The 24,455-nt window shown below is 43.1% G+C and overlaps 1 pseudogene; it reads right to left on the bottom strand.

Moving 5' to 3' along the window:
• The window catches only part of LOC136679682 (receptor-type tyrosine-protein phosphatase mu-like), a 252,906-nt pseudogene that overhangs the window by 13,175 nt on the left and 215,276 nt on the right, over positions 1-24,455 (bottom strand).

Raw genomic sequence — 24,455 nt, 5'->3', positions numbered from 1 at the left:
AGCGTCACCCTTACTGAGAAGTCATTAGTTTAAATATATAAAATTATCTTAGACTTCTGCACAGTACTGTATGTATTCAGCATTTTATAACTAGGACTGCTTAAATTACGATTTGGACTGTAATTCTCTAAACCGTTTTAGTTCATCTCTGTAGAAGACACTTAAAATATTAAAATCCAATTTCAGTTCTGACCTCAAAATTTCAAAACTGAACCAAGCCTGAAACTATGCAAATATTCATTGGAAAAAGCCAATCCTTTGGGGTCCACAGCACCGAACAGTTTTGTGCCATCCCCTTTTGTCCTGCCTTCAACATACCTGCTTCAACTCATTACCTAATCATCAGGCCCCTCATTAGCTCAGTGGAGTGCATTAGAGTGTAGAAAACAATAAATGCACAATGGCATAGCCTCCCAGGATGAGACCTGGAGGACAGTGGTTTCTGTGTTTCAAAGCAATCTGCTGGTGCAATGACCAAAAACATCTATCCTCAATGACCAGGTGATGTACTACCTGCAGTGGACCACAATAGGGCCAGCGTTGGCAGGTGATTTCGCCTTCACTCTGCGGATGAAGCCCAGCAGGCCTGTAGCGTGGTAGGGCACACCGTGGTCTGGCCAGCCAGTGAAATGGAACTGCTGGATTTCCCGAATCTCATGGGCACCCCTCTACAAACAAAACAGGATGGAACTGGTTACGTTTTCAGGTAGATTTTAAGGCAATTTCTTGGATGAATGAATAAATAAATAAACAGACAGCAAGATAGAGAGAGAAAGAAAGAGAGACATGTTAATCCCAAAAGTATTGGGGTTCCATCTTTCTACAGAATACAGTTCCACTCTCCATAGTTCAGTGCATGGGCTTCATTTCCCTCTCACCACTGGCTGGATTTCAGCCTGACATCAGGCTCATATGTGGTTGCTACGGTGTCCCATTCCATTTCTAAGTAGACTCTTAGCAGAAGTGTCTAAAAACCTTTGGTCTTTGTGAATATTGAAATCATGTTTTTGTCACATTCACCCTCATGACAAAGGCATTAGGCTGAAACGCTCACCTCTCTTTGTACTTGCCCTGTTTTGCAACTTGAAAGAATATTAGAAACTAATGAAAGCAGAGATGTGTTTTGGTCTACCAAGAATTTTCTCTAAAGGGATATAAGATAGATGTGTGATCTGATTAAAAACGAGTGTGTCGGGTTGCATTTGCTGCAAAGTCATAAAGCAGCTAGGCTGTATACGCTGTGGCACAGCACTTCATCTCTGGAGTGGGCTCTCACTAAAGATGGTGTGTGTTTTTTTTTCATCTCACCTTTTCCACAGCAAATGTTCTGATGACGTACTCGGACAGGAGCTGGGTCTCTATCAGCGTCACTTTCATGTCTCGGTAGATCTCTGTATCATCTGGCCAGTACTTACAGCATTTCACCTGAAACAAAACAAACCTCCAGTTACAAACAGTGAGGGGAAATGAGAATTTATAGCTTTCTCTACTGAGAACACTATCACGCTCACTTCTTTATGTCATTACTCCTTCCTTTGGCACCATTTTAACTTGGAATGTAAAAAATATACTGATTTCCACTTCTGTAGAGATTATTTTCAGACAGTACTTTTTTAAAAGGTGAACTAGCATTAGAACGCCTAGTTTAGAGCAGTTTTGATGGCTACGTCATTTTCTAAACATACTACATTTTTAAAAATCACTTTATTCTATACCTGTCTGTGTCCTATCTGGCTCTTCGTATGGGCATTTTCACGGTATGTTTTTGGCTACTACTTCTACTTTTCCATGGGAATTAATCCATGTCATAATCAATCCGTCCTTCCGTCCGTCCATCCATCCATCCATCCATCCATCATCCATCATCCATCCGCCCATCCATCCATACAGCCATCCATCCATCATCCATACATACATACATCTATCCATCCATCATCCATCCATCCACCCACCCATCCATCCATCATCCATCCACCCATCCATCCATCATCCATCCACCCACCCATCCATCATCCACCCATCCATCCATCCATCCACCCATCCATCCATCCATCATCCATCCACCCATCCATCCATCCATCATCCATCCACCCACCCATCCATCCATCCACTCATCCATCCACCCATCCATCCATCCACTCATCCATCCACCCATCCATCATCCATCCATCCACTCATCCATCCACCCATCCATCCATCCATCATCCATCCATCCATCATCCATCCATCCATCCATACATACATCCACCCATCCATCCATCATCCATCCACCCACCCATCCATCATCCACCCATCCATCCATCCATCCACCCATCCATCCATCCATCATCCATCCACCCATCCATCCATCCATCATCCATCCACCCACCCATCCATCCATCCACTCATCCATCCACCCATCCATCCATCCACTCATCCATCCACCCATCCATCATCCATCCATCCACTCATCCATCCACCCATCCATCCATCCATCATCCATCCATCCATCATCCATCCATCCATCCATACATACATCCATCCATCCATCCATCATCCATCCAATCCAACTACAAAAGGTAGAAAAAAGTGCAGAATGAATGGTTGTTTTTTGTTTTGTTTTTAATATTAAGTACTTTAACATTATGTGAAAATTCTCTAACAACTAAAGGCTTTCCCCTAAGCTCTATATTAAAAAAACCCTTAATTTTTAAGATTTTATGCAAAAAATAATAAATAAATAAATAATGGACATTTTGATATGGCAGAACATATTTTCTCTTTGAAATATGTGAATAATCTCACCACATTTTTAAAAACCTCCCTATGAGATAAACTTATAAAATCCTTGTAAAACTTGTAAAATCCTACTCATAAAAATATAAAACAAACAAACAATAAAACAAACAAACAACCCCTCTCCAAGACGTGACATACTTTTAACAAGAAGAAAAAAAAAATCACAAGATTGAACAGTCTACAATGAATGAGATTCTGTGCTGTGGCTAACATCTAATAAGTCAGCTCTTTCCTTTCCTTCTCAGGTGTAGATGAACCGAGCTGGGTCTAGCATTTTCACTTTAATTCTAGCAAAATCTGCTAATAGAGTCCTCGGTTATCGACAGGAAGGTAATTCACACTTTAATGCTGTCTCATTCTCACGTAAGGATCCCCTAAATGACTTTGTCACTTCCTCATACGACACCCAATACACTGAGATCACACCTGCAGCCAATCTGCTCAGTAATATTATACTGATAAACAATAGCTCACATATGTGATGCAATTAAATCTGAAAACCGAAAAACATAATTAAGTCAGCGCAGGGGCAGGATGTCTGCATTTCAAACCTATCCCAACAGTAGTAAACCTGAGTCTGTCAAGCTCCTCGTTTGTGTGACTGTGTGTTTGTGTGTGTGTGTGTGTTTTTTTGCACAAGAAACAGCGAGACGGCAAGATTCAATCTGTTCTTGGTAGCTCTCCGGCATCATTAAGACTGGAAATGAGATTGTAGGATGGAGGGACACTCGAGGGGGAGGAGAGCAGAAGTTGAGGTCCCTCGGTGACACTTGAGATGAGAAATCCTCATCCGAACCGCTCGCGCTCAATCTCCGCTGAGATTACATTAGGCCACAGCCATTATATTATTCCATCAATTAAGAGGAAGTGTGTGAGTGCATGTGTGCGCACATGGGTGGGAGATGTGGGTGTGTATGTGTGTGTGTGTGCGTGCACGTGTGTGGTGTGCAAGTTATCTTAAATGATTGAAAAAATGGACTACTAATGTAGCCATGTGCATATTAGAGACTGCACATAGAGAACACACACACACACACACACACACACACACACTCTGATCACCTCTGTCCCTCTGCTTCACCCCTTCCTCTCAACTCAACTCAAAATAAATTTTATCCCACAGCCGTGTTGACAGAACATTTGAAATCTGTCATAATGCCCATAACATCTATTGTCCATCAGTGGAAATCTTGTTTGTGACAGGAATATTTCCCACTGTTAATCACTTGGGAACTGAGGATAATATTCGCTTGCTTGATATAAGATTTCAGCTGCTAAACAGTCCATGACTGCTTCTTCTTCATGATGCTCCATAGGAGACAGGTCTGGACTGCAGGCAGGTCACTCAAGGACACTGTGTCTATGAAGCCATGTTGCTATACCACATACAGATGTTGCTGAAATAACCATGGACTTCCCAGGATAAGATATCATCCTGATGGCAGCATGCGTCTATCCAAAATAACCAATGTTCACCTCCACATCAGTGGAAACTTCTAATACATACAAGCCACTCCTACCTTGGTCACTGAAGGCCCCTTCAAACCATGCAAGATGTTGCCATTAACACTTATTGCTAATAACAGTCGGTCAATCGCTCAATTATTATTTTTTTCTGAAAATGGTGTTTGTATCAGTAGATTTTGCCTTTCTCCTTAACAATATTTCCAGTGTCTATGCTTTTAGGGAAACAACTTCCAGAATTAAATTCCGTATTTCTCCCTCTCCTCCTCTTTTAACTCAATTCCTTCTCTCTGCTCCCCCCTGTTTCTCTCCCCCACCTCCCCTGCAGGGCTCATCTGATCTGCAGCACATCTCCCAGAGTGCCTCGGTGTGGTGTGGAGGCAGATGGGCGGCAGTGGAACGCAGCAGTGGGTTTATGGCTCTCTGTGGGAAAGCTTCGGCAGCCCTCCTTCCCTGATGTGCACACACACATACACACACGCCACCAGCTCCCTGCCGCCAGCAGGCAGCATTAGAACAGCTCCTCCGGCACTGCAGCCAGCATTAGATCTGTATCACAAGCTAGCCTGGCACACACAGCCTACAGCAGGCCACATCTGCCCAGCCAGCCCACCACTGCCTCACCAAGGGAGAAATCCAGGCAGCTCCAAGGCTGAAAGATGGGAAAATTCTGAAATAAACTGGTGAAGGTTTGAGAATGGAGATTGTTTTGTTGTTCATTCATTTAGAAGCCAATCAAGGTGTATTTGAATGGACCTTTATTAACTGATTGAATTCCTGCTCCATTTTTACAGATCTCTAGAGCTAGCAGAGAAAGGCTCTGAAATGTTAGACATCAGAATGTGGAAGGTTGTGTTCAGAGGCCCTAGATAAAGTGATAATACACAATACTTTTTAGCAAAATATATAAGCTACTTGCACAACAATTCAGAAATTACTATAGCATTTAAAACAACCAAGAAGTTGATTAATAACTATAATGTAATGTACAAAATTCAATGTGTGCTGTGCAAGAAACTAAAACAAACATTGCATTACTGTCTGAACCATTACCGGACAGGCAAACAACTCAGAGACATCCCAATTTACTTTAGCTGGATTTCCCATGGGTTTGAGAGGACAGCAGTTTGGTCGTTTTCCAGCAGTGACTGTCCTCTCATTGAGAAGATGGCTCATTAGGAACACAGAGGTCTGGATTTCAGAGGTCTGGAGATCTGGTCATCATGCGACAGGCCAAGTGAAAAACCTATTTCATGCTTGTGTGGTAATGACCAGTAATGATGGTTCCCCACTCAGCTCACAGTGAAGAACCTCAAGATGCATCACTTCACCAGCAAAGGATCCTATGGGAGCCCAACCGTCCAATTGGTCGCTTTTGAGCTTGTGTTAAATGTAATGAACGTCTCTGACGCTTGAGGAACAGGTGGTTCTTCAAGGGTTTCTCATCTACAGAAACGGTGGACTGTTTACTTACTCTTCCAACTTCCACCAGGTTAGTAACCATGACAATTGTTGCAGTGTTCTCCTGCCACACCATCCTCCAGAAGTCAATCACGGTCTCCTGCATGGGCCCTGCACAGAAACAGTGTACAAATAGTGTCAACTGTGTTCACATACTGCACAACACTGCTTTCAGGAATAGGCCTGTATCTTAATTTATGATATATATGTTCGTTCATTTTGATTTTGGACTGTATGAGTACAGCCTGAGCACCAGGAGGAAACCCACACAGACACAAGGAGAACACATCAAATTTTTACAGACAGTGACCCCAACCGGGATCAAACGCACATCCAGCTTTTTGACAGTGAAGCTACCAGTAGCACCAGTGTGTCACCTGTACGTATCTTTTTCATACACAGTATGTCCCAAGGTTTGTAGACCACCTTTACAGTTAGTGGATCCAGCTAATTTAAAATGGACGCCTGCTCCTCATTCAACATTTCTGAAATAAAGGGAACGGATAAGTAGCTTGTATTCTCCTGCTGCGGTATTAGGTTCTACTCAAATGAAAAAGCCTGTAGATTAGATGTTGGAACAGTTCTGGGAGAATTTGATGGCATTCGGCCATGAGAGCATTGGTGAGGTTAGCTACTGATGCTGTAGGATTAGATGTGGATCACAAAACCACTCCAACTCATCCTTTATGTATTAGATGTAATTCCATCACTCCAGAGAACACACTTTCACTGTTCCACAGTCCAATGACAGGGGATGTAGACACCTCATGCAGACACTTGGCATTTGTCACGGTGATCATGATCATAATAGATAAAGCATTACTACCCACATCATCTTCCATGAAAAGTTGGGAGGAAATAATTAAAGCTCTGAACACAAGTAAAAGCACTTTCAAAGCTGTATATATCTAACTCCACATGTTTATGCAAAAACTAACTCGAGAGCCAAACTGTACTTGAAAATCTAAAATCCAGCTTGGCCAACGGTGACCATTCACCCCCCCACAAACCCCCCTCCCCCTTCTTTTTCAATTAGAAATCTAATTAATTTGAATTAATATTGTTTTTAATCAAGTACCACCAATAAAAAAAATGACTTTTGACAAATTAATTAGTGTGTGCAAATCCCTGCGTAAGGGCTGAAGCTAATGCGCATTACCTGCAGCCAGAGGCAAATTACATTCAGCTGAGACTTGCAACAACCTCCTGATCTTCCTCCAGCTCATAAAAATGTCATTACAAAACAGCTGGCCCAAGAGCTGACGGTCAAAACACACACGCACACACACACACTATATATATAAGTATAAATTCACTGTGTACACACTAAAAAGAGTGACTTCTTCTACTTTAATGTGCATCAATGTTTAATTTTTCACCTACAGTATGTATAAATTCCACAGAAAAACATACAACAGAGCTGGACACTCTGGACTATCAGGGCCTAAGGTGCTCAGTGCAAGTACTGCCTAGTGGGGTAAAAAACAACCCACTGATGTGGAGCAGTGAAGGTGCATTCCCTAGTGATGCCACTGCATTCAGTACATTTGGCATTAGTTAGGACAGAGTGGTTGTGATCCAGAACAAATGACTACACATCAGTATCTGTCTTCACAAAGGCTCTTATGGCTTAATGCCATCAAATTCCTTTAACAAAACTAACCAGAAATGTATAAAATTAACCATAAAAACGATGTTTTCTGGTCAAAATGTAAAACTCAGTGCCAGTTTTCAAATTTTTGGGCAAATAGTACTAGCCTTTTAGTATCATTTTATCCTTCTATTTGTCCATTACTCCATTTGTCACCTTCACACTATCAGTAAAAACTATCACACCATCTCACCCCCCCTCCCCTAGCTCCCCCCAATTGTGCCTCTGCTCATTGGCCACTAGAGAATTGTGGGATTGTTTCCTGGCATGGTGAGCGGCTAACAGGACATCTGCTGTGTGTAGGACTGAAATGCCACTGTCCAGTCGGACATGATACAACAATCCCACTGAACACCAGCCTGAATCTGAGCAGCACCTAATCACAAACTAACAACTATTACCACAACATCAACGATACAACTCCACTGTTCCATATTCTGCAGCATGAAAGATTTCAAAGACCTCCAAATGATCTGACACTATCTGTTATGAAACTGTGTCTCGTGGCTTTTACTGTAAGCTGAAAAAAACCAACCCAAATCTTTATGTACAAAGAAACAAGAAGTTAGGCTCTATGTCATGTAGCGTAAGTAGTTGTGCCTACAATCCTGTGCAGAAGTCAGAGAGCCCTTTACTTTTATTTTATTTCTAGTCAAAATCAACATCTGCTCTACCTGTTTTGCAGTTCGACAGCAGGGTTTGGAAACTAAGGGCAGCACAGATTACTTTGAGAAATACACTGTAGAGATGCTGTTGTGGTGGTTGGTGATGTAGCATGTAAAGATCACATGGAACTGGTGGCACTGAGCATGCATTAACGGTGCCAGTGGGGCTAGGTACAGCCTTAGTCACCAGGAAGGCCAGTGTGGATTAACGGTTGTTGATACTAAAGTGTAAGGTAGGACTGTAAATCTAGTTTGGAGGGGGTGGGTCTGGGACACTACACTGTTGAGCTTTCTGGAGGTGCCTACCTGATGACCCATGTGAAGAGCTAGTGATGCAGTGGCTGGCTTGGGTACAAATGAGCTGGGCTCAATGAGTAAACGTAGACGTTAAGGGCAGCTAATTGCTGATTGGATCATAAAACGGCCATAGCAAAATTAAGGCTTAGGTGTAAAATTTGGGCCCTGTAAGGGTGGGCGCTATGTGATGCTCTAATGGACTGGAATAAGATGTTTTACATCTTCTCCTGTGTATTATTATAATTAATATGTATTAAGCATGTACACGCTTTAATTTATTCCAGCTTTCATTGGTTGTCATTATTGCAGCTTCTCATTATCCAAACATTCAGTTTCTTATGATCCAATTTTATGTTTTTATCTAAGGATATCTGAGCTCTGGGGCTGCCAGTCCATGTATCCATGAACACCAACAGTTTCTTTGACTTAGATTCTTATATTTTAGGAAGAAACAACAGGTACTACCGTGTTTCCCCGAAAGTAAGACAGTGTCTTACATTCTTTTTACCCCCGAAAGTCCCACTATGTCTTACTTTCGGGGTATGTCTTATATTGGTAAAAAATGTCGATTTTTGTTTTAACCATAAAATTAACATTTATTAACAACCTGAACAGTATGGTATTCACCATAAAACAGTTTTATAAAAGCAAGTGCCAAGAATGTCTTGTTACAACCGTATCATGACGGTATTTCCATGTATAACATGTAAAACAATGAAAAACGGTAAGAACGAACAGTTTGAATATGTTATACTGGAAGATAAAACAGATTTATTCCATGACAACCATGGCCATGCCAATCAGAGCGGCCACCAGCGGCTGCACGTGAGGGCACTGAGGCTGCGTGTTGGACCACGGACAACATTACTGCTGCTCCCGCGGCCTCCACATCCCTCCGCTCATTCCGCTCCAGATCCGTCCGCATCCCGCAGTTAATGCAGCAAAAGGTACCGGTACTATGGCTTATATTTTTCCAACGTACAGTTTACTATGTCTTACTTTCGGGGTACGTCTTACATTAGCCGACCCCCCTAAAACCCACACTGCGTCTTACTATCGGGGGTGTCTTACTATCGGGGAAACACGGTATGAGGCACTTTAGACTGAAAGTGAAACTAATGGAGAGTGGTCTCTGACATTTGCACAGTTCTGTAAGGCTCAGTTTAAGTGTATGGCTGGTTTCCCAATGACCCCCTCTGTGAGTGTGGGTGTGTGTGTGTGTGAGCAAAAAAGCTCTTAATTGTTTTACAGAGTCGCGGCTCTGCAGTTTGATCTATACAAACGAACTAAATCACCACATTAACACTGCTCAGTGAATCTGACTCCTGTGGCATTGATTGACTCTTGAGAGAGAGAGAGAGAGAGAGAGAGAGAGAGAGAGAGAGAGAGAGAGAGAGAGAGAGAGAGAGAGAGAGAGAACAAGAACAATTCATTTGAGAAAATAAGTGATAGGTGGGTGTAATGTGAGCGGATCCATTGATCAGAGGAGTCCAGTGATCTGTGCCAGAGAGAGAGAGAGAGAGAGAGAGAGAGAGAGAGAGAGAGCGAGAGAGAGAGAGAGCGAGAGAGAGAGAGAGAGAGAGAGAGAGAGCGAGAGAGAGAGAGAGAGAGAGAGAGAGAGAGAGAGAGAGAGAGAGAGGGCAAGAGAGAAAGAGAATAATGAGGGTGAGTTCAGTGTTTGTATCTGGCCCGGGTGACTCAGGCACTTTGGAAGTTGTATAACTTTGAGAGTGTGAGGGCAGAGAGAGAGAGAGAGAGAGAGAGGTGAAGTCTTTAGCCAACAACACACACTCAGACACCCACCCACACACACACACACACACACACACATACCCCAAGTAAACTGCCTCACAGGCCAAGAGCAGGAGCTTGCACATGCCAAACCAAAAAAAGAACCATACACGAGCATAATGAAGTACATCACTGAGAGAAATCAGAGAAGCCAAAGGGCTGAGGTCAAAGGGCCTATATTCTACGTATGCTCTGTATTTTCCTTGGGATCCATATTCCAAAACGAGCTGTAATTCATTTCTGACCTTTCCTAGCTCTCTGTATCCTTATGATCGTTGTTACTGTGTATCCTTATGATTGTAATTCCTACAGACATTTACATCCTTCATCTAACTCGAGTCCAACATCCAGAAAAGCCCTTCAGTTTTCTTCTCTACGATATGGACTCCTAGTCTTAGGGAGCTAAGGAGCAAACGCAGGCCCACATGGGTTTAAAGGAAGCTTTAGCTGCACAGTTAGTAGAAAAACAACCCTAGTGCTATAAAACTTATTTGGGAAAAACACACAGAAGCATAGAAAACTTATGCTGAAGTCTTAAGTTTTTTGGCAAAAAATTGCAAACACTTCCTGTATCAGAAACTCCAGCTGTCAAGAGCTGCTGACAGTCATTCCTGCAAGCAGTGTGTCACTCTTCTGAAGATTGTGTGTGTGTGTGTGTGTGTGTTTCAGAGCAAAGGGGGAGAGAGAGAGAGAATGTGTGTGCAGCACCATGTGAAATCTGCTGATATCCCCCTATAACCAGCAAAGAGTAAAAACTCCTGATAGACACTACCTCTCATCTACCTGCTATCATTAATATTACATGTTAGCCACAGTCATATCAGCCTCTTTCTGTCTGTCTCTCTCTCCCTCGTGCCCTATCATATCTCACCTGTAAATGATAAAACTAGCAGCACACCGCAGTCAGCCATGTGGAAAAGTCTTTGCAACTGAGAGAGTGAGCAAGAAAGAAAGATTGCACAAGAGAGCGAGGCTGAGAGGAAGACTTTGCCTTCCTTCCTCCATCCATCCATCTAATATCTATCTGCACAAGCTGCTTAAGAGACCCCCAAACCACTGCCTACTGCCAAAGCCTGCATCATTACAGTGCATCCACACAATCTGAAGAGCATCTGAGTATGCGTGTGTGTGTGTGTATGTGTGTGTGTGTGTGTGTGTGTGTGAGCGTGACCCTGTGTTATTGATGAGACCCCTGCTCTAGAGGGGATTAGAGGAGCAGCTGCCAGTTTATCAGAACCTCCTGGACACACACTCTCTAAACCTCATTAACACACTCACATATTCATCACACACACACTCCCACGCGTGCGAACCGCCGCTCCAAACTCCCGAGCATCATTAAAGAGCATCATTAAACAGTCTTGCTGGTCACTTGTACTTTCTGCTTAAATGTGGGGAGTTTAAACAGGAGGCTAGGAAGTCGAATCTAAAGTCTGGAGTGGTCTGCGAGTAGCCATGCCCCCGCATTCCGGTCAAAAGTTAATGTATTAATATTAATAACAGAACATGTTTAGAAATAAACTCATAATGTTATCCCAATCGTTTCCCTGATACAGTCATTTCTGTCTCTTTGAAGCAGGGCTGTCCAAAGTCTGGCCTCACGGCCAAATGTAGCCTGAGGTCAGGCTGGAACTGCTTCATCAGAAATAAAAATAATAAAAGAAAAAACACAATAAAGGGAGGCTCCATGTAAAGCAGAGCCATACTAAAGAAGGAGGAGACAGATCACTGTTAAAACGTGAATGGGAATGCTGAGCATGGCATCAGTTTACGAGGAATATTGTTAATATTCAGTACAAAAGAACCAGTCGGCTCACACCGCAGTCAGTCGAAACACTTTCCTGTTCTAAGGCACCTGTTCTTCATTTTATATTATTATTATAGTCAGTATTTTATTAGGAACTTGGCCGAGTGCAGCCCTCCTCCTCGTGTACAAAGCCTTCTGTTGGTGCTGTGTCTTTTGCCTGTTCATCGCTTTTTTTCTTGTGATTTATAACCTCTCTTTTGGATTTGCCCTTTTTAGACCCATCTGCCTCGTGTTTCTGTATTTGGTTTGACTTCTGACTGTTCTTTGGCTACACTTTTGCTCATTCCAGACTGCTCACAGCTTCTCTTAACTGTGAGAATCATCTCTGTCTCTCAGTACGACAGTATCCGTGTAAACTGTAGATAACTGGCTGGGGCCACTGCCAAGATGGTGGCCAAGTGGACATGCTGTCCTATAAGGACTTTATAGAGATGTGAACATGGGCCAAGACAATGCTCAGTTAAGGTCCACGTGTACATTTGTCTGTAATGAATGTAGAAAAAAATCTACTTAAAGACAATGTACATGATTCTGGAGAATGACTGTTCTCACGGCAACCCCCATCCCACCAAACCCCCCATTTGTTTTGATTCAGAAGCTCTGACTGTAGCTTTTTTTTTTTTAACACTTTATTTACAGTTTTAAATCAGCTATACAGAAAAACTCTAATACCCATTATGGCTGAAATTTATTATGTATTCACTGATTTACCACAGAAAAACTAACTTGTAACACAAGCTACATAGTTTTGTAGCACTTTTTGTCTGGGTTTTCTTTCATGCCGTTAGCAGTCTCCAGAATTTGGAGTCAATTTCACCTTAAGTAATCTCTAACAGCAAAAATAAGTCAACATTACCCAAACATGACATGCTCATCTGTTTTCAAGCTTTTCAAAAGCTCCTCTGCCTTCATTTGTTTCCCCATTTACCAATCTTAGTCTGCGTACAAACACCAGAGCTTTTTCCAGCACACAGACAAACCACATGGTGAGGAAACCTTCTCTGTAATTTATAAAAAGTGACAGGTCTGAGTGAGGTGACCATGTGTCTCTTTTGTGGCCACACTGATTGAGACACTTTGCAATCAGCAATGATGAAGTTCCTGTTCCTGGTGTGGGGCGGGGAGGGGAAGGGGGGGTGGAGCAATATCAAATACTGCGCTGATGAAAGTTTATAGCAACCTACTACTCCCACTGAAAATCACTACACTCAGTAGTTTAGGTTATTGAAGATAGCAGCACTTAAAAACATCAAGCTCTTTAGACCACCAGACTAAGTCCATTTGAATAGGACCCACCGGTCCAACTCATCCCGAGTGCCACATCGTCTGATTGTGATACCATGCACCGACTAGGGATGAAGACCTTATGCCAGCCACTTCCAATGTGTCAAATTTCATAAATCAAGGTGATGGTCTTTTATCTTTGGGGTTGTTTGAAAATAGACAGCAGTCAAACATAATACCCTTTCCTAGGAAAAGCGCCCTAAAACTCTCCCTCTCTCTCACACTCACACGACACAACTCTGTCCTGTTGCACGATGTGTGCTGGGCTTTCTACTTCCTTCTAATTCAAAGAGACAGACCCTCCTTTCTCTCTATCTTTCCCTCTCTCCCTCTTCCTTCTTTCTAGTGTCAGCGCTCTGTCTGCCAGGTGAAGAAGACGATGATGAATAATGCAGAGGTTTGAGCTTGAAGAGAATAACAATGCCCCCCCCCCCTTCTCTCTCTAGTGCCATGACCACCCTCATGAGGGGAAGTGGTATATGCATCTACTTCCTGTTGCCTTTTTGCTCTCTTTGAAGTAATGAGCTTATGTGTTTAATCGGCCCCTCTGTCATTTATTCCACAAGAGCTGGGGATTAATTGTCTGAAATGAGGATGTGGTGGAGATGCAAATGAGAGAGAGAGAGAGAGAGAGAGAGAGAGAGAGAGAGAGAGAGAGAGAGAGAGAAAGTAAAATGAGAGAGTGATAGAGTAAAAAGTGAGAGGCCTGAGGTGAGCACAGATCAGCCCTGAGGCTGACTGTCTGATCAAACCCAGAGGAGATAGAGCAGAGACTGAACTACAGCCAGGACTGACCTGAAATCTACAGAGAGAGAGAGAGAGAGAGAGAGAGAGAGAGAATATGATGATATATGTCAGTACTCAGGCAGAATAAATTTAACAGTTAGTTTTTCTATCTGATCAGTTGATTAAGACAAATAGAATAATTCATTCATTCATTCATTCATTCATTATCTGTAACCCTTATCCAATTCAGGGTCGCGGTGGGTCCAGAGCCTACCTGGAATCATTGGGCGCAAGGCGAGAATACACCCTGGAGGGGGCGCCAGTCCTTCACAGGGCAAGACAGACACACACACACACATTCACTCACACACTCACACCTACGGACACTTTTGAGTCGCCAATCCACCTACCAACGTGTGTTTTTGGACCGTGGGAGGAAACTGGAGCACCCGGAGGAAACCCACACAGACACAGGGAGAACACACCAACTCCTCACTCCTCACAGACAGTCACCCGGAGGAAACCCACGCAGACACAGGGAGAACACACCACACTCCTCACAGAGAGTCACCCGGAGCGGGAATTGAACTCACAACCTCCAGGCCCCTGGAGCTGTGTGACTGCGACACTAACCTGCTGCGCCACCGTGCCACAAATAGAATAATTATGATAAATAATAATTTTTCTTTCCTTAACTCACATAAACATTACACAATCTTTCAGGGTCTTACAATTTATGGATATAAACAGGATAAATCAATCCTTTAAATACAGGTAGATATCCACCACTGTGATACGCTTTAATTGCTGTTATACATTGGTGGAAATATAAAGGCTGTTATAAACTGAATGAGGTTTGACTACCTTTTATTTGGGAAAATCAAAAAGAAACCAACTCATTCAGGGACTGGAGCTTTATGAGAGCTTCCATAAAGAGCCTGGGTGTCTCTAACGTGGTTTGAGCTGCTTTTAAGCAGAGCAAATTGAACAAGAGGTTCACACTGTTTGAAAAATAACTTTTGGTGCCATCGGTTACACAGGTTTTTTATTAATTTGCTAAAGTCAAAAACTCAGCATCTGCTGTTTAAAGACTTTAACAAGTAACACATTCATGAAAGGAGGGAGGGAGAGAGAGAGTGAGAGAGAGAGAGAGAGAGAGAGAGAGAGAGAGAGAGAAAGGGAGGGAGCGAGAAAGGACAGAACAGATAAAGTGAGAGAGAAAGAGAGAGAGAGAGAGAGAGAGAGAGAGAGAGAGAGAGAGAGAGATGCAGTCGAGGCGAGTGTCAGTGTGAGGGAAATGATGGGGAATGGAACACTATGGGAGTTTTCACATGGGTGAGATACAGTACAGCAGACAGCATGAATTTATGCATGAGACAGGTGGCTACACAAGCCACAGAGAAAGATGTACAAATCAGTTACAGAGACACAACTGATATTCAAAACCACAGAAGGCAAGAGCCAACCCTATAAAGCAGTGCTGAGTTATCTTGGAGAGTGTTGCGTGGAAGGATGGCCGTTCCGCTCGGGCCGTGGTGTAACTCTGCTGTTTGGATCATTTATGATGTATTGTTAACACAGAAGTGATAACAATGCCATTCCATAGACATTCAATGACAGTGAGGTCTGGGCTCTCGGGCAATCGGGGCATTGGTCCAGGAGAACTAAAGACCTCTGTTTGATTTGTACATGTGGTTTCTGGTATGAAGCGAGAGTTGAGTTTGATTTTCTCTCACAGCATTAGATGCAGTATACAGGAATTACACGGTTGTTTATGTTATAATTTTTTTTCTTAAAATTCCATATAAAGTAATTAAACCTACGGCGGCACGGTGGTGCAGCAGGTAGATGTCCCCTCCAGTGACCTGGAGGTTGTGGGTTTGATTCCCGCTCCGGGTGACTGTCTGTGAGGAGTGTGGTGTGTTCTCTCTGTGTCTGCATGGGTTTCCTCCGGGTGACTGTCTGTGAGGAGTGTGGTGTGTTCTCCCTGTGTCTGCGTGGGTTTCCTCCAGATGACTGTTTGATTAGTTTGTTATGTTCTCTCTGTGTCTGAGTGGGTTTCCTCCGGGTGCTCCGGTTTCCTCCCACGGTCCAAAAACACACGTTGGTAGGTGGATTGGCGACTCAAAATTGTCCGTAGGTGTGAGTGTGTGAGTGAATGTGTGTGTGTCTGTCTTGCCCTGTGAAGGACTGGCGCCCCCTCCAGGGTGTATTCCTGCCTTGCGCCCAATGATTCCAGGTAGGCTTTGGACCCACCGTGACCCTGAACTGGATAAGGGTTACAGATAACAAATGAATGAAGAGTAATTAAACCTGAAAGTAGCTAGTAGCAACTGACTTGGCCATTTTGACTCACTCTTACTGTGTAAAAATGTGAGACCACACAAACTGTTTTGCACAGTTTTTACACTGTACAGAAAAATGTAATTAATATGCATATTGTAATACTCCTACTCTCTTTGTGTGTGTGTGTGAGTGTGTGTGTGCACATTTGCTGCTACTCAGTGCTGAGTACTCATGAGGTTGTGCGTCTTGTGCTTGTTAGACTTAGATGCTGAAGAGTGTGTGTTTGGTATGCTAGTCGCTGCATCCGGCCGTGTGTGTGTGTGTGTGTGTGTGTGTGGAGAGGGTGTGTGTGAATGTGTTTGGTATGCCTGCTGCTCCGCTAGACTGAGCTGAGTGTGTGTTTTAATTGAGACACGGAGGAATGAGGCATGCAATGCTCTAATAAACAGGTAATTATGCAACTCCCCTCTCCTCATCGGCAGATTGGGAAGCCATTAGAGAACCTGCCGTATTGCAGACACAAACACACACAAACACCAATACCCACCCACCCACAAACACACATCAACACACACCAACAAACACACACACACGCAAGCAGCATTCCTGCTACAGCTCGGAACAATTAAGCATCCATCAGACTTAACCTGTGAGGTCATCAGCCCTCGCCGGAGCACTCGGTCTCCACAGGCCAGATTAGCCGAGTGACAAACGCACAAGCTTTAATCCCTTTATTTATTATTCTGCCCCGCTCGCCTCAGCTTACAGCCAGGCCTGATTAATCGCTTAAGATTCAAGCATCCAAACACACCCACACAAGCAATATGATATACTGGACCGGGTATTGCAAATACTATTATATTAGTGAAAACATGGATCACCGAGCCTTGTGTACAGAGTTTGGAATGCAGTCACACAGACATATGGCTATTATACCATGTCAGCTCTAATGATTCATATACAGTATGTTCGCCATATGAAATATGTATGTAATATATGTAATTAGTCACATGTAATCATATAAAACATGCTTCTTTCTATGTTCATTGCCCACTTCATCAGTTCCACAACACACACATGCACGTTGTAGTTCTACAATTACAGACTGTAGTCCACCTGTTACTCTGCAAGCCTCCTATCATACTGTTATTCAATGGTCAGGAACCCTGCAATGTAGTGTCACAGCTGTGGTGTTGGTAGTGTGTCAGACACAGCAGTGCTGCTAGAGTTTTTAAACCCTGTGTCCAATCACTGTCCACTCTGTTAGACACTCTTACCTCGTTGGTCCACCTTGTAGATGTAAAAGTCAGAGACAGTAGCTCATCTGTTGCTGCACAGTTTGTGTTGATCGTGCTCTAGTCCTTCATCAGTGGACACAGGGCGCTGTTGGTTGATTGACATTGTGATTGACAGCACTGCTGTCTCTGATCCACTCGTACCAACACAACTCTTCCTAGTCCAGCAGTGACAGGAGTTTAAGAACTCCAGCAGCACTGCTGTCTCTGATCCACTCGTACCAACACAACACACTGAGAATGATCCACCACCCCAGTCATACTTGCTGTGTGATGTTCATGACGTTTGAATAACATGATGAAAGGGGGTTATGCAATGTAACACATGTAATATAATCTGTAAAACACATACCTATACGTATAAAAACACTCTCAAATCGTAAGAACGTCTTACCTTGTGTGGCGATGTAGTGGTTTGGCCGATGGTAGCCCTGGAATTCAGAGGAAACAGAGACATGGTTATGAATGTGATATTTGAAGCAACTAAGAAGCTTTAAATATTCAAATGTAATAATCTTTTCGCTGTGTGATGAAGAGGAACAGATTCATGTTCCTCAACTCATTCACATTCAACTCCTTCATGCTACACAGAGTAACACATCTGGCTAACACATCTGTGACCTTTGACCTTTCCTTAAATGGCATAAAAATGGCAACTCCACGGGCAGTGACTGACTAATGAGGGTTAAAACACACAAGCGCACGCAAACACACACACACAGCAGTCAAAGGCACACACACATGGCCTAGGGATCCGCTGGGGCCCTGGTGATGACAGGTCATAAATAACAGAGATAAACAAATAAATAAATAAAGCAAACAAAGGCGTAAAAAGTCAGCAATTTGTCAACAAGTCATTAGCACTGCTGCCCTGTTCTGTTTACTAAGGACTTTCCCCTGGAGATGTCACACGCTCTCACACACACACACACACACACACACACAGAATACATCGCACTGGACAAATAAAACTTGAGAGGATTAGCAGCTAATCCTCAGGAGAAGAGTCATATCGGAAGGATTATCAGTAGTTATATTGTTTTGGGAGTGTGTGTACGTTTGTGTGTGTGTATGCATCTGTGAGAGTGTTTGTGTGTGTGTGTTTGTCCCTTATCCTAAGATAGGAGGGGGAGAGAAAACCCTGAGAAAGCAAAGAAAGCATGTGTAGGGCAGATAGAGGGATGGAGGGATGGGCTTTGCTGCGCTCCTTATCTCTCATATATTCAATTTAATACCACTCTGATTAACACCTCCCCAAAGACACACACACGCACACACATACACAGAGAGAGAGAGAGAGAAAGATAGAGAGAGAGAGAGAGAGAGAGAGAGAGAGAGAGAGGGAGAAAGAGAGAGAGAGAGAGAGAGAGGGGGAGAAAGAGGGAGAGAGAGAGAGAGAGAGAGAGAGAGAGAGAGGGAAAAAGAGAGAGAGGGAGAGAGAGAGAGAGAGAGTGGGAGAAAGAGGGAGAGAGAGAGAGAGAGAGAGGGAAAAAGAGAGAGAGGGAGAGAGAGAGAGAGAGAGTGGGAGAAAGAGGGAGAGAGAGAGAGAGAGAGAGAGAGAGAGAGAGTGGGAGAAAGAGGGAGAGAGAGAGAGAGGGAGAAAGAGAGAGAGAGACAGAGAGAGAGAGAAAGAGAGAGAGAGAGACAGAGAGACATTTATTTTTGTTATAATTTTATTTACTTATGTATTTATTTATAATTATTATTATTATTATTTATCTTTATATTATTTATTTATTATATATATATATATATATAAAACATTATTATTTATTTATTACATAAAAAGTTTTAACTGGAAAACTATTAACAGAAAAAAAAATTGTGATACTCATGTTCCATGTTATCATATTAATGCTTTGGCAATACTATGTATGAATATGGTCATGCCAATAAAGCTTATTGAAATTGAATTGAAATTGAGAGGCAAAAACAGTAAGAACTACCCCCCCACTCCCACAAATCTAACTCTAACTCTCTTCTTTGGATCGCTCTGTTTTATCTGTTTCACTGTTATTTTACTGTTTTTACTCTTGTTTGTCTCTCCCTTTGTTCTCTGCCTTTCTCTTCTCAGTTTCTTTTTCTCTCCTCCTCTCTCTCCTTTTCTGTTTCATATTCTCTTTATCCGTCTCTCTCTCTCTCTCTCTCTCTGTCTGTCTCTCTTTCTCTCTCTCCCTCCCTCTTTCTCCCTCTCTTTCTCTCTCTCTCTCTCTCTTTCTCACTCTCTTTCTCTCTCTCTTTCTCTATGTCACTCTGTCTCTCTCTCTTTCTCTCTCTCTCTCTCTTTCTCTCTCTCTATGCCACTCTCTCTCTCTCTCTCTCCTGTTTAATGGCTGCTTTATAAGGCATGGCTAAGCGCCTTCTTGTTTGTTCTTTGCGAGTTCACTGTTGCCTGAAACAGTCGGATTAACACAACAGCCCAAGTGAGAGGATGAACAAGTGCCCTTCTGTATTCTTTTTTCTCTCTCTCTCTTTCGCACTCTCTCTTTTCTTTCCCTCCGCCGCTCACTGATAAAGGTGAGTTTCAGAGCCATCAGAAATCCTAAGTGGTCATTATGTGGACTTCAAATGGTCTAAGTAAGTGAATGTAAATGACAAACTATGACAATGACTAGTTCCAGCAAAAGCCTTCACCCACCCACGCCCACACGCCCACAACACACTCTCAGAACGAGAAAAAAAAAAATCCTTGTAAGGAGCGAGGCAAATGCATACGAATGTTCCAAAGGAGGTCTAAATGTAGCAACAACGTGCCATCGATAAAGTTTATTAGCCGGGAGAAACTGCAAGAGGCAGGTTAAAAGCCTCTCTTCCAGTCTGCGGTGAAAGAGAAGGAGGAGAGGAAGAGGGAGGAAAGAGCTTCATCTATTCACCGCTCGGCTGAGCGGCATGGCTAAGTACCTCGCCAATGAGGCGGCCCCCAAAGCCGGCAAAGCCTTTTCAATCACAACTCCCTTTAATATGCATTTATTCTTATCTAATAATGGGCCTGGGCTTTGTGAGGGACTTCACTTAAGCACTCCCCCAACATAAAGAGCAATAAACTGACTGACAGAAAGAGTGCAGAAAGACAGAGGGAGCGAGAGAGAGTGAGATAGAGAAAGAGAGAGAGGATAAGGAAGCAGGAGTGAGAGGGAGAGAGAAGTCGTAAATAATTGAAGTTCCTGCATTTACAAAGTGGCCCACCTTGCATTATGCATTTGCGATTGTCGACTTGGGTTAAGGCCTCCTAATAATCAGACTTAACAAATGGCCTCATTACAGGCAGCAAGAGAGGCATTTTCAGGTTTTATAAAAATGCCCGCTGATTTTTTTAAAAATATGGAATCATGTAGTATTTATTATGTTCATATAAAACAGACGTGCATTAGTTTCATCATCAGAACTATACCCGTAAAGCGTTCTCAGTGAACAACATACTTTTGTTGTATATAGTGCTCATCAGTAAAATAAAAATAATCAATATATATTTAAGTGAAATATAAACTGTGTAGGGCGGCACGGTGAGTGTGGTGTGTTCTCTATGTGTCTGCGTGGGTTTCCTCCGGGTGACTGTCTGTGAGGAGTGTGGTGTGTTCTCCCTGTGTCCGCGTGGGTTTCCTCCGGGTGACTGTCTGTGAGGAGTGTGGTGTGTTCTCCCTGTGTCTGTGTGGGTTTACTCCGGGTGACTGTCTGTGAGGAGTGTGGTGTGTTCTCCCTGTGTCTTCCTCCGGGTGCTCCGGTTTCCTCCCACAGTCCAAAAACACACGTTGGTAGGTGGATTGGCGACTCAAATGTGTACGTAGGTGTGAGTGAATATGTGTGTGTTGCCCTGTGAAGGACTAGCGCCCCCTCCAGGGTGTATACCCGCCTTGCGCCCAATGATTCCAGGTAGACTCTGGACCCACCACGACCCTGAACTGGATAAGCGCTTACAGATAATGAATGAATGAATGAATGATAAACTGTGTACTACATTAATAAAGTGAAACGCAGCACACAGCATTAGGCACTGACTCGTGTCCGGCTAAATGGACTAAACGGTGGTTCACGCACGTTTTAATGCTGCAAATTAGATCTTAGTTCTTTTTTGTTGTCATCATAATTCATGTGCTGTTACTATGGTTACACCTCAATACTTATTTTTGGGAGAGGAGTGAGATCAGTGCAGTGTAAACACAGTGCAAACAAACACACGACTTCATAATGAGAGAAATTAAATAAAGAGCTGCAACATCACGTTTACTTCAAAAGTATTAAAGCGAAAGTAGTGCTGGAGTTTAAGGTTCACTCAGTTTCTTTACCCACTGTGTCTTGTCTCTGAAGCACTGACTCTTTTACACATGTAAACCACAGCAAGCTTCATTCCAGTTGGATATTCGTCCATAATTAAAACAAGCAGAAGTTCTTTATTGTATGTTTCTCTGTAAACTTTGCTAATCGTGTTAGTTTCGGTCTCCAGTGCTTATTTTAAAACAACAGAGCGTCTTGATTTGAAAGTTAATAAACATGAAGAAGGAAGCTGAACCCAGGTCTGTGGTGATGAACACAGGTGAAACGTGTTTTGCTTAATATTACGTAAACAACCAAACAATACAAATGTTGGACATATGCAATAATCTGCTTTGGCGCCACACTGCACCTGGAGTATGAACATAGCCAGAACGACCTGTCAAGTTGGCAACTGACTGATCACTAGCTCTATCACAGCTGTACACTCTGAAGTGGATAAACGCTTACAGACGAAGGATGGATGGATGACTTGAACATTTTAGGAGGCATATGTCTGTTTAAGCGTTGTCAAAAATAGTGCTGAAATTGCTTTTGTCTTTACAGCAGCTCTGCTAGTGTCTGTCTGATCCTGTCTCTTCCTGGGGTGTGTAAAAGTGAATGGTGTGCCCAGCTGAGACTGTTTGTGGAGGTATGTAACTCTATAGTCCACTGATACTTTTATGTGTTTTGTTGAGCTAGTGCTACATCTGCTGAATGTGCAGGCTAGAGGTGTGTGTGTGCACTGGCACCTCTTTCTCTTTGTCTGTATGTGTGTGTGTGTGCGTGTGTGTGAGTGTATGTGTGTGTGTGTGTCTGTGCATGGAATTGTGTTTGAGCGTGCACTGGTACCTGATTCTGTCCTGTTTCTGTGTGTGGCTGTGTGTGTGTGTGTGTGTATGAGCAAGAAAGTGTGCATCAGTGTCCTCTTATGCCCTAGTTCTTCTTGCTGTGCAAAGGGAACTGTGCCAATGCTTGTGTGTGTGTGTGTTTGTGTGTGTGAGTGTGTGTGTGTGTGCTGTGACCTTTGCGTGGAGGTGCTGGCTGCTGTCTGTACTCACATCAACGTAATTTGCATTAATGTAATCGGAGCTCTGTTCTCCCTCCAGGCTTTGCAGACGCACACGAGAATGATCATCTGAAAAAACAGAAACAAGATACATTACACACACCAGCAAAGACAGAGAGAGACAGAGACAGAGAGAGAGAGAGGGAGAGAGAGAGAGAGAGAGAGAGAGAGAGAGAGAGACAGAGAGAAAGAGACAATGAGAGAGAGAGAGAAACAGAGAAAAAGAGAGTAAAAGAGAGAGATAGAGAGAGAGAAAGAGAGAGAGAAAAACAGAGAGAGAGAGAGAGAGAGAGAGAGAGAGAGAGAGACAGATAGGGAGATAGAGAGAGAGTGAAAGAGAGGGAGATAGAGAGAGAGAAAAAGAGAGAGAAAGAGAGAGAAATACAGAGAGAGAAACAAATGAGAGAGAGAGAAAAACAGAGAGAGAGAGAGAAACAGAGAGGGAGATAGAGAGAGAGAAAAAGAGAGAGAGTGAAAGAGGTAGATAGAGAGAGAGAAAAGTGAGAGAAACAAATGAGAGAGAGAAAGAGAGAGAGAGAGACAGACAGACAGACAAAGGGAAATAAAGTGAGTGTGAGACTGAAAGAAATAGAGGAAAGGTGAGGCAGAGAAAAAGAGACTCTGATTAGTTTATTTTAAAAAGATTTGTGCAATAAACTCTATAAACTATTAATAGCCTCCCAGGTGTATATTTATAAGTGTAAATCTTGTCAGCATGGTGCTGCTTAGATGGAAGCTGTTAGCAGAAGGCATGCAGTCGGAGCACTTCCCTGGTTTCAACAGACGTGTGTGTGTGTGTGTGTGTGTGTTGTTCAAGGCCCAACTCAGGCCTTTCTGATATGAGAGGATCAAATGTGTCAGTGAAGACCTGGCTGATACGAGAAGGAAGGCGACAGTATGGTGGCAGAGGTCCTTTAATACACACATGCAATTATGTTTCCATAGCGATTCTTCATCCGGTTCTCATCTTTCTTGGCAGAGTCCCACGGTGCCGACTGTCCCTCAAAAAAGCTCTGAAATAAAGAAACAGAGAAAGAGAGACAGAGAAAGAGAGTGAGGGAGATAGAAGAAGACATATAAGAAGAGTCTTGTGTCAGCTTTTTATAAAAAAGTCACGAGTACAGAATCTTCTCCGGCGTCTCTTTAAGTCGAGGAAGCACAAAGGAACGAAAGAGAGTGAGGGAGAGGGAAAAAAATGTGTGAGGATCATTATCCGATGAGACAGCGTTGACGATTCCCAGTGCGCTGTGTCAAAATCAGAGCCCATTAGAACAGCGGCTGGTGTGTGTGTCCTGCCCAAAGCCTTCCCCAAGTGACCCTCCCAGCACAGCCACCAGCTTCATGCTCAAATGGTTCCCCCGGTGAAGTCCTCAGTGCTGCCTGGGTTTGGAGAAAGCTGCAAGCCTGCGGAGAAGCGTGTGTCCAAAGGTCGAAATTAAAAATAAAAACACGCACACACACACACACACACATACACACACACACACACACACATACATACACACACACACACACACACACACACACACAAAAACGCCTTCGGATTCGCATTATCTTTTTGTTCACCACCACTGCATCACCACTTAAAGGGGCTATTTGGGCTTTTTTATGATAAAATTCCCAGAAATTTCAA

This window comes from Hoplias malabaricus, chromosome Y, assembly GCF_029633855.1.
Source record: "Hoplias malabaricus isolate fHopMal1 chromosome Y, fHopMal1.hap1, whole genome shotgun sequence".
NCBI lineage: Eukaryota > Metazoa > Chordata > Actinopteri > Characiformes > Erythrinidae > Hoplias > Hoplias malabaricus.
Note: the sequence above shows the minus strand (reverse complement) of the source record. Positions and strands in the feature narration are given on the sequence as shown.